Here is a 9,940-nt window from a genome sequence, read left to right as displayed (position 1 = left end):
TAAATAGGGAGGAAAAGATAGGTTTTGGATGATAGAATAGGAGTTGGGGAATCAGGGGACTTATGCGTTACCTAAATCTGCAGAGAAGTTCTGGAACAAGGCAGGGATTCCTATGCCAGCATGGAGAGTGGGGGCCAGCAGCAGCTGGAGCCAGCAGCAGCTGAAGCCAGCCTGGAGGGCTTGAGCCAGCATTGAGAGCCAGATCCTCCTTGATCTCAGATTGCAAATGCCTTAGCAAACCAGGTGCTCGGGAGCAGCAGTAGCAGAAGGCCATTGCTTTCACCTCCTGCATGTGAGCTCCCAAAGGCACCTGGTGGGCCACTGCGAGTAGCAGAGTGCTGGACTAGATGGACTGTGGTCTGATCCAGCAGGCTAGTTCTTATGTTCTTAGCATTGAGAACTTGAACCAGCAGCAGGAGCTGGCTAGAGTAAAGAACCAGCATTAAGAATGTGGAACTTTGGGTGCACTGTATTTTTATACCCCTATGAGCAGTATGGGGCGGGAGCTAGTAAGTTTCTATTCCTGTATTTTAAAGTAAGTTTCTTTCCTGGATTTTCTGGGTTTCCATGCTGGGATTGCAGGTCTGAGCTAATCAATAGCTCATCTATTGTTACTAAGTCCCAGGACAATGGGGTCAATTGGTCCTAGATTATATCAGTGATACCATGAATGGTTTATGCAGAGATACTTCCTTAAGTCTCTGCTTTAAGTATTCATATTTGGCTGAGGCTTGATTGATTCAGGATGGGATCTTGCTGTTAGGGAGATCATATCTAGAGGTTGGGAAGCAATTGTTTGTAAACATGTTTTCTCAAAAGCACAGTATCAGGGAGCTTCCAACACAGCTTAGCGAGGTGTGGTGTTCAGGAGATGCGCAGATTCTATCATGCCAATGGAATACTCTGGTAGGGTAAGATAATCAAAGATACATGTCCTTGTTGTGAGGCGTCCAAGTTGTATCACTGGAGTAACTCACAAATCTAATCAAACAGACTGTTTTGCCTTAGGCTTGCTCTCAGTTTGGACACTCTGCTATCCACCCATTCAAACATGAAACTGGTTTTTTTTCCAGCACACAATATGAGAAATATGAAATCCAATATTTCTTAAGGCAGGGGATTAAGGCCATGGTAACAATTCTCTCTCTCTCTCTCTCTCTCTCTCTCTCTCTCTCTCTCTCTCTCTCTCTCTCTCTCTTTCTCTCTGGTTTTTCAAAGGGTCATCAGCTCAAGAAGGGGGAATGCTTTGATAACATTGAAACAGCTGCTTTACTGCTAATTTAGTTCCATTGGATAATGTTGATGAATTCAGATTTTGCAAACATATAATGCAGTGGTGGGATCCAAACATTTTAGTAACAGGTTCCCATGGTGGTGGGATTCAAACTGTGGTGGAGCGCCAATGGGGCTGGGTGGGGCACGGCGTGGCGTGACCGGGCATTCCAGGGGCGGGGCATTCCTGGGCAGGGTTGTGGCAAGGATGCAGCCGCTGCGCCGGTCCCTGGGCAGGAAACAAATGCACGCAGTCGTAGGCTGCCATGCACACCGGTGCACCTCCTGCTAGACTGCTTCAAGTTCTGCGTGCTACTGCTGAGAGGAGGGGCGTAACCAAGGCAAAAATCATGTGGCAAAATCACCAATTAGTAACCCCCTCTTGGCACACACAAATAATTAGTAACCTACTTTCAGGAACCTGTGAGAACCTGCTGGATCCCACCTCTGATATAATGGCTGTACCCATTTTGAGCGCCAATATATGTTGTAGTATTTCTAATGCTTCCAAAACCAAATGCAGTCGGATCACTTTCAGTTTGGTCAGCATCCATCCTTGTGTCCCCTGGCTTGCCTTACTTTGCAATTCCCGGTATTTTTTCAAGGAGTTGTCTATTAATCATGTTTACATGCTCATCAAACATAGAGAAACAAAAATGGCCCTTTAATGTCGTTACTTTGGATTCAGTAGTGTTATACTTGTGGTAACACTGAATTCTGAAGATCTTCAAGGTTACCTTTAATATGCCTGATGTTTTCCATGGATATATGAAGTTTTATAGTATCATCACCTGTATAGTATACTATAGTATACTATAGTAAAGTATAGTATAGTATAAAACCCATGAGGTTTTATAGTATCATCACCTAATTTCAAGAGACTCTCTGCAAATTCACAATCTGTAGTAAAACCAGCAAGCATATACATTTACCTAAAGCAGCATTTTGGGCCTCTATTCCCAATGTATCATGATTTCATGCAGGCCTACAATTCACCCGCGCTAGTTCCTCTTGGAATAAGCTGACGTGCTTGTTGGAAGTTCCAAGCTAACCCAATGGTGACTCCTCCCATAGTTAAGTCGTTTCTTCACAAATCCTGAGGTATGAGATAAAGCTTGTATCGCAGCCTTGTGAAACATGATGCACTCATCCACACTATGAATCCACACTCTCATAAATGTTAGCTTATGCTGTTACACTATTAATATTGTACTGATTTAGTATAATAGTTGCTTTTATTTTCTGTAATGGTTTTCCGTATTTTGGGGGGGAGGGGGGCTAATGTGTGTCTTATAGTGCTGGTCCATTTCTGTAATAAGCAACTGTTCTGTTCTACTGGCAAAACTGCATGATGGCCAAACATATTTAACAGTTTGAATATTGAATGAGCAGTTCTGGCTCCTCAAAGAACAGTTGCAGCAATACCCGATGAAACAGCAAGAGCAATCACCCTGCAGTGGTGAACTTTAGCTAAAAGTACTTTGATAAGAAATACCCCTTCCTGTTCTGCCTGGAGTGCCTATGCTGCCTTTTCTATTGAGAACAGCATCAGTGATTTTGAAAATGTTCTCTTAGTGCAATATTCACCTTGGCTCATTTTCTTATATGAAAACTCTAAGCTGCTCAAGATCGTATATAATTTCTGTTACAAATTTGTTTGCAAATGCTCGACTATCATCCCTTTGTGAATTAAGACCAACTGTTTTCAAATGAACAACCCCTATGGTTACAACACAATCTTCAGCCATTCTATTAAAATAACATCATTATATGTCAGTTTAACATCCAGATCTTGTATTTTGGTTTGATTCAAAATATCTTCTGAGTGATACTGCTAGTTGTTAGGGATCTGAAATGGTAGCAGAGTTTTTGTAATGTTTTATGTGATTGCACAACTGCTGTTTCCTCTGTAGTGGCATTCCAAAGATCATTACTCTCAATGACACTTATTAATCGACAAGCTTGTCTGAAGGTTTGTTTTGCAAAGGAGGGGATTATACACTACCTCTCTGTCTTTGCCATCTCCAGTTTCCTGGCTCCTAGTGAATAAAGTACTGCTTTTACTGCAAATAGCAGAAGTATGTTCTGATTCCCTTCATTTTTGGCACTGCAACTCCCATAAACATCTTGAAACTGGTGGCCAATTTTCGAAAGCCTCACTTTATTTTATGATGAGTTATGACTGTCATATATACACACACACATACAGTGTCAGGCACAGTCTTACACATACCACAGAAATTTCAAGACTGAACAGAAATAGAATTTAAAAATGAAATTATGTGAATTTTTAAAAAGATAATATGCAATGCTCTGAACTTATGTAGGGCTGCTTTTATGGTTGTGGGCCAGCAGCAAGACAAAGAAGGCTGTCTCATTGGCTCTGAGCTGGCACCAAAGAGTCTGGTGGGAGGCCTCCTGCAGCCTGATTTGGCCAATCAGTTCTTCTGTTGTCTAGTCAGGGAGGGGTAGAGCTCCAGGTGGGCCTGGAGCTCAGAGGCTTCCCTCATGTATGTTCCTTCCCTATTTGGTTGGTATGCTGTGTGTGTGTGTGGGGGGGTGGTGGTGGTGGTGGTGGCTGCAGTTGGGACTTTGCTCTCCTACCCATCTTCCCTTGGGTTTATGTTTTTGTGTGGGTTGCATTTTAATTTACTGTGTATGATTCCCGGCATTCATAACTTGGGCAAGTGGTTTGGGCACAGCCTTTTGGGGGCAGACTATGCTTGAGTGCCTGCCGTCCCCATTTTGGGAATTCTTTTAAGGGGTCTTGAGAGAAGAGCCATACAGCTGCATATCCAGCTTGGGGGCTGTTAGTTGGCAGTCATTACCAGGTGGCAAGGAAGCCATGCAGTGGCTTGTGCCCATGTGGGATTCTGGGGCTTGCTATCTTGCAGATGGGGTAATATCAGGCAGCAGGTGGGTCGCCCAATACAACGTTTGTCCCCATGCTGTGCCAACATTTCTTGCAGATGTATTTCACAAAAGCCGTGACATACTTTGTCCCCAGTCAGGTGTCTGGGGTTGTTCTTCCTTGCCCTCACTTCTTCCCTTGCCCCTGGGACCACAAATGGTAACTGCTGTACATAGACCTCTGCTGAAGAAACTTTTTCTTCTTGTTGTCTACTATTTCAGTGTTTTACTGCATAGGATGACTTGCCCATCCCAGTAAAAGGTACCTAATTCAATTTTCCCTCATCAATTTAGTTGAATCAATGAAGTCTAAAACTATTGGCTGAAGACAGCAAGGAAGCCTGTCACCAGACTTGAACGACAAAAATCTTTATACTCATTAGCCTCCAAAAAAAAAAGACACACTACTAAGGAGCTGAGAAAAATATTTTATGGCTCACAAACAAATGCACTGTAAACTTTACAATTCAGCTGGATTCTTTTAAATTTTTTAAAATCCACAGAACATACTTGTAGTATAAAGTATGAAATTCACCCCATTTGCTGCTGATGTAACTAAAGTGATTAGTCAGGAAACAACTCATTCATCTTGTCATGACATTCCACACAAATGAAGCTCAGGTTTCATTAAATATATGATGGCATATATCCTTCCTTAATTAGGAATTTGTTCACTGTTAATGATACTGGCTATTAATCAGCATGGTGTAATGGTTAAGAGCAGTAGACTCTTAATCTGGAGAACTGGGTTTGATTCCCCACTCCTCCACGAGTGGCAGACTCTTAGCTAGTGAACTGGATTTGTTTCCCCATATCTACACATGAAGCCTGCTGGATGACCTTGGGTTAGTCACAATTCCTTTGGAACCCTCTCAGTCTCACCTACCTCCCAAGGTGTCTGTTGTGCGGAAAGGAAGGGACGGAGTTTGTAAGCCATTTGGAGACTTCTTATAGGAAAGGTGAGGTATAAATCCAAACTCTTCTTCCCTTCCCACCTGTGGCGTGTAACATTGTAGATAAGTACTTTGTATTATAAACTGGAGCTTTTCATTGGATGCTTTGCACTAGTTTTGATGCTACAGCAACTGAGCTGAAGCTAGATTGGAGGTACATGGGGGGGGTTCAGATATTCTGGGGGAAATTGGAGATATTACTTATTTTTTCTGGTTAGGCAATCTTATACTTCAAATTGTCACTACAGCTGTATCAGTAGCATTATTACCTATTTTAATAATGGATTATGCTAGTTTTCTAGAAAGCAAATGATTTCAGTATAAATAGGAAACTGAATTCAAATCCTCAACTGATAATATACTCTGGGTGGTCTTGGATCTCTGCCTCAGTCTCCATTACCTGTAAAATGGGATTAATGAAGAACAATATAAAGTTGTAAATCATTATTAATGGTGAACAATGATATATTAGGATGACTAGGACGGTGATTCATCTTATATTTCATTTCAAGTTACATCTATATTATGTGTCACATGGTTCCCTTTGCCTCTGGGAACGCAAGGCAACATTTTCTAAACATGGCAGCAGACATTTGCTACATGAAACAATAATACTTTTTACTATTACATTAGTTCTATTATACAAGAGCTCCATAGCACCTTGTAAACTCAAATTAAACCTTGCAATGTATCACAATGAGAGTTATGTCATCATTTTGATTTAAAGAGATGAGTAAACTCAGCAGCCAGAGACAGAAGTAGCAGGACTTGGCTGTTAATTTATAAAGCATTCTATATTGCACATTTCACCCCCTCACCTACAGTCATTTAATATTTTATAGTTCTTAAATCAGGTGTCTATCCTTGCTTTTTTCTGTCGTTCTGATTAAAGCTAGCAATGGTCCTTAGTGGAGGATGCAAATACACTGAAGACAGAGAGCTTACTTGCAGCTCAAGATTTACTTCAAAAGTCTTCATTGCAGTTTGATAAAAGATACTTTGTGTTAACAAAGGACATCAAGCAAATTCCTACAAAGTTAAATAACTGCACTTATTCATTTTATCTAGGATTTTTAGTCCTAGCACCAATGCTAGTTGCATGTCATTTTTGAAGTTCTTTTTATTTAAATCTACCAGCTATTTCCCTGCTTTTTCACAATTATTCTAACAGTTAACAAGGTGTAATGATGATTTTATAGTATCTATCAATTTATTATAAACAATGGAGATTTTGATGCTGAGTTGAAGTAAGAGTAAAGGGGTGTGCACCAAAAATGTATGTTATACTTTCATATCGAAGATTTCCATAATTTTGTGTTTGTGTAGGACGTTGACAGTTCATGTGGTAGTGGGAAGTGTTAAGTCACAACTGATGTTTGGTGACCCCATAGGGCTTTCAAGGCAAGAGAACATTTGGAGGTGGTTTGCCTTTGCCTGACTCTGTAAGGACTCAAAGAGTTCTGAGAGAGCTGAGACTGCCTTCATGGGGAGGAGTAGGGAATCAAACCCAGCACTCCAGATTGGAATTTACTGTTCTCACCGACTACACCTAGGTAATTAAAATATTGTATTTCACTATATTTAATAGCATTTTTTATATTATTGACTGTGTATCAACTACTTTTGTAAACTTGTCTTCTAGCTTTAAATGCTATTCTTCTGGAAGAGAAAACCCACTGCAGTTGAAATTGTCATTTACCTTCTGGACTGTGCTTTCCCGCAGCACCACAGACCTTACTTATTTTTTACAATGAATGGGCATTTCCTGCATGACATGTAGAATGCAGTCTTGCTTCCACAACAGTAACTGAACTTGCAATTTTCTTTTCTAAAATGGAAGCCTTAACAATAAGAACAGAAAATACTGTAACAGTTGTCTGAACTTTATCCCATGAGTTCAGTTGGATTTTTCAACCCACTGTACAAAATCATCCTGCTGAGAATTATAGGTTGGCCTACAGCTGACAAAGAACTTGTTTATCTCTTTTGAACTCCCACTATCTTCCTTGCACAAAGCAGGGCCCAGTGTTATCTGCCACTCATGTTCTTTCCTCTTTTCCTTCATTTGCTTAGCAGAATGAGAATATCACTGTACCAACAGCTATATTGAAACTCCAATAACATAAAATAATATTTCATGCTAGTTGTCCATATAGTGATCATCATTCAAGTCAGCTTTCTGTACTCTACACAAATAAGGCAGCCAAACATTGAGACTGCAACCTTCACATATTTTTGAGTAGCAGTTATAGCTGAGCAAGTGTGATATTGAGAGGTTGACCATAAGTCACACAATTCTGTTATTAGAGGGTTACATTAATTGTTTTGGTAAGGTCACAGTATTTAAAATACAAAGCACCTACAGTGAAAACCAAATCTGAAACACAACACTAATCTACCTATCTGAAACACAATGCTAATCTACTAAACTGAAACTCAACTAATATTCATGGAATGAATGTTTTATTGGGAATCTGTTGATACACCTATTCAACCATTCCAACAAATATTTTTTGAAAAGTTATGATGGTTAGAAAATCCCAAAGAGCCATAAAAAGTTAATTTAGGTGTCATAGATTAATTTTGTAGAGACACTCCTGCCCTGTTAACCAATTAATTCAGTAAAAAGAAATTAATCTGTTTCTAAGTATTTGGGCAACAAATTTGGGCACCATCTTAAAAGCCATGCAATTATTATTTTCTTTTCCACAACTATTACTTCTATAGTAATCTCAGATGTTCCCCCAATCAGTATTACTGATAGTACTGCATCCTATTTTTGTAAGTATCTTACAACTCCTGAACAACAAAAACTAAATTTATTTTGGAAACTGAAGTTGCAGTGTAATTCTGTTGATCATAGAAGAATCAATCCACAGTTCTTCATTTGTAGGTATTATTTCATTAGCATATTGTTTACAAATACAGCAACTATGAAAAATAGTGTATGTTATGCACTTGATGCACATTGCTTAAGAATGATAAGGGGAAACAGACAGTAGTGCTTATTGGAGGACCAAAGGCTGGCAAAGTATTTTGGAATTTTGTTGCTATGAACATGAACGTTTTAAAATATGACCAGAGAAAAAAGAGGAAAGGACACTAAAGATTTTTTTTTCTTAAAGAAATCATATAGATTGTTATGTAAAGTCTTTCCTCTTTCCTGCTCATCTCCCAAAGGGTAAGAATCTTCAGTTATGTTGCTTTTAGGAACTACTTATAAAGGGGCAGACCAAGGGTAATGGAGAAGACATTCCAGGTTGTCCACATAAAAGCAACATGATAAAAAAGGAAAACAAGAGTGTGTTACAATATACATATGCTAGTCTATTTATATTTAAGGATTCCCTTGGACTTTACAGGTTAGGACATAGTTCCCTCAAGGCCCTCTTAACCATGTTCTGATACATCAGCAGTTTCCAGTATCCAGTATTCATTTGGAAAAGATGTAGGTATAGATTTTTTATGGGGGGTTCTAGGGCGAGGCCACGCCCCCACCTGCCTCTGGGGGGGTGGCCAAACCTCCCCAAGCCCCACCCCCAGACTAAGTGCTTATAAAAGCAGCTCTCTGAGGCAAGGGATGGCAGACTCCCATGACCCGCCCACCCCACCTCCTCCACCGGCTGGGCTCCCAGCTGGCAGCCGGCAGTCCCTTCTCTCTCCCCTCCAGGCAGAAGGGTAGCTTGGGAAAATGGAGCTCAGTGCAAAATGTGAGGTTTGCGCACCCCCCCCCCCCATGGGCGACTGCTGTGATGCTGGAATCCACCCACAAACAGCATCACTTTCAATGGTGTTTAAATTAGGGAGCCCAGATTCTTCTTTTAAATCCACCTTAAAGGGAGAATTTGAGGTCCCCAGATAAAACAATATTGAAAGTGATGCTGTTTTGGGGTGGATTATCCCCCACCCTGAAACAACATCACTTCCAATGTTTAAACTGGGGACCTCAGATTCTCCCTTTAAATCCATGCCAAAGGGGGTGGATTTAAAAAAGAGAATCTGGGAAAATTTGGGGGGTGCCTGCTGTCAGGGGTGCAATTGTTAAGCTAGCAGCACCAAACTTTCAGGGTATCTTTGGGAGACTCTCCTGATGATACCATCCAGGTTTGGTGAAGTTTGATTCAGAGGTCCAAAATTATGGACTCTCAAAGGTGTAGCCCCATCTCCTATTAGCTTCCATTGGTGGAAAAACAATGGGGGGATGGGAGGCACCTGCTCTGGGAGTCCATAACTTTGTACCTCCTGGACCAACCTTCACCAAACCAGGGTGGTATCAGCAGCAGATCTATATCCTGATGATAACCACCTGAGTTTAGTGAAGTTTGATTCAGGGGTCCAAAGATATGGACCCTCAAATGGGTAGACCCATCTACTATTAGCTCCCATTGGAAACAATGGGGGAATGGGGCACCCCTTTTGGGGGTCCATAACTTTGGACCCCCTGAACCAAACTTCACCAAACTTGGCTGGTATCATCAGGAGTGTCACCTGACGATAGCCTGAAATTCTAGTGCCGCTAGTCTAAAAACTGCGCCCCCTGCAGGCCAAAAACCAAAAACACTTTAAAAATACAAAAACCCACAAACGGGGGGCGGAGCTTCGGACATGCAATGGGGGAGTCTGAACCCAAGAAACCCCCCCTTACCTACGTCCTTGGGAAAAGATACAATGATGAGGTTGAGAAGAATGAAACCAAACTTTTAACCGTCATCTCCATCTGTGGATTAAGGGTTTGTAAGGCAGCATTCAAAAAGGAACCTGAGGTGAAAAAACCCTCTTTTTAATTTACAAGTGATGACTGCCAC

The sequence above is a fragment of the Sphaerodactylus townsendi genome, linkage group LG09, assembly GCF_021028975.2.
Source record: "Sphaerodactylus townsendi isolate TG3544 linkage group LG09, MPM_Stown_v2.3, whole genome shotgun sequence".
Lineage (NCBI taxonomy): Eukaryota > Metazoa > Chordata > Lepidosauria > Squamata > Sphaerodactylidae > Sphaerodactylus > Sphaerodactylus townsendi.
This window is presented reverse-complemented; position numbering follows the sequence as displayed.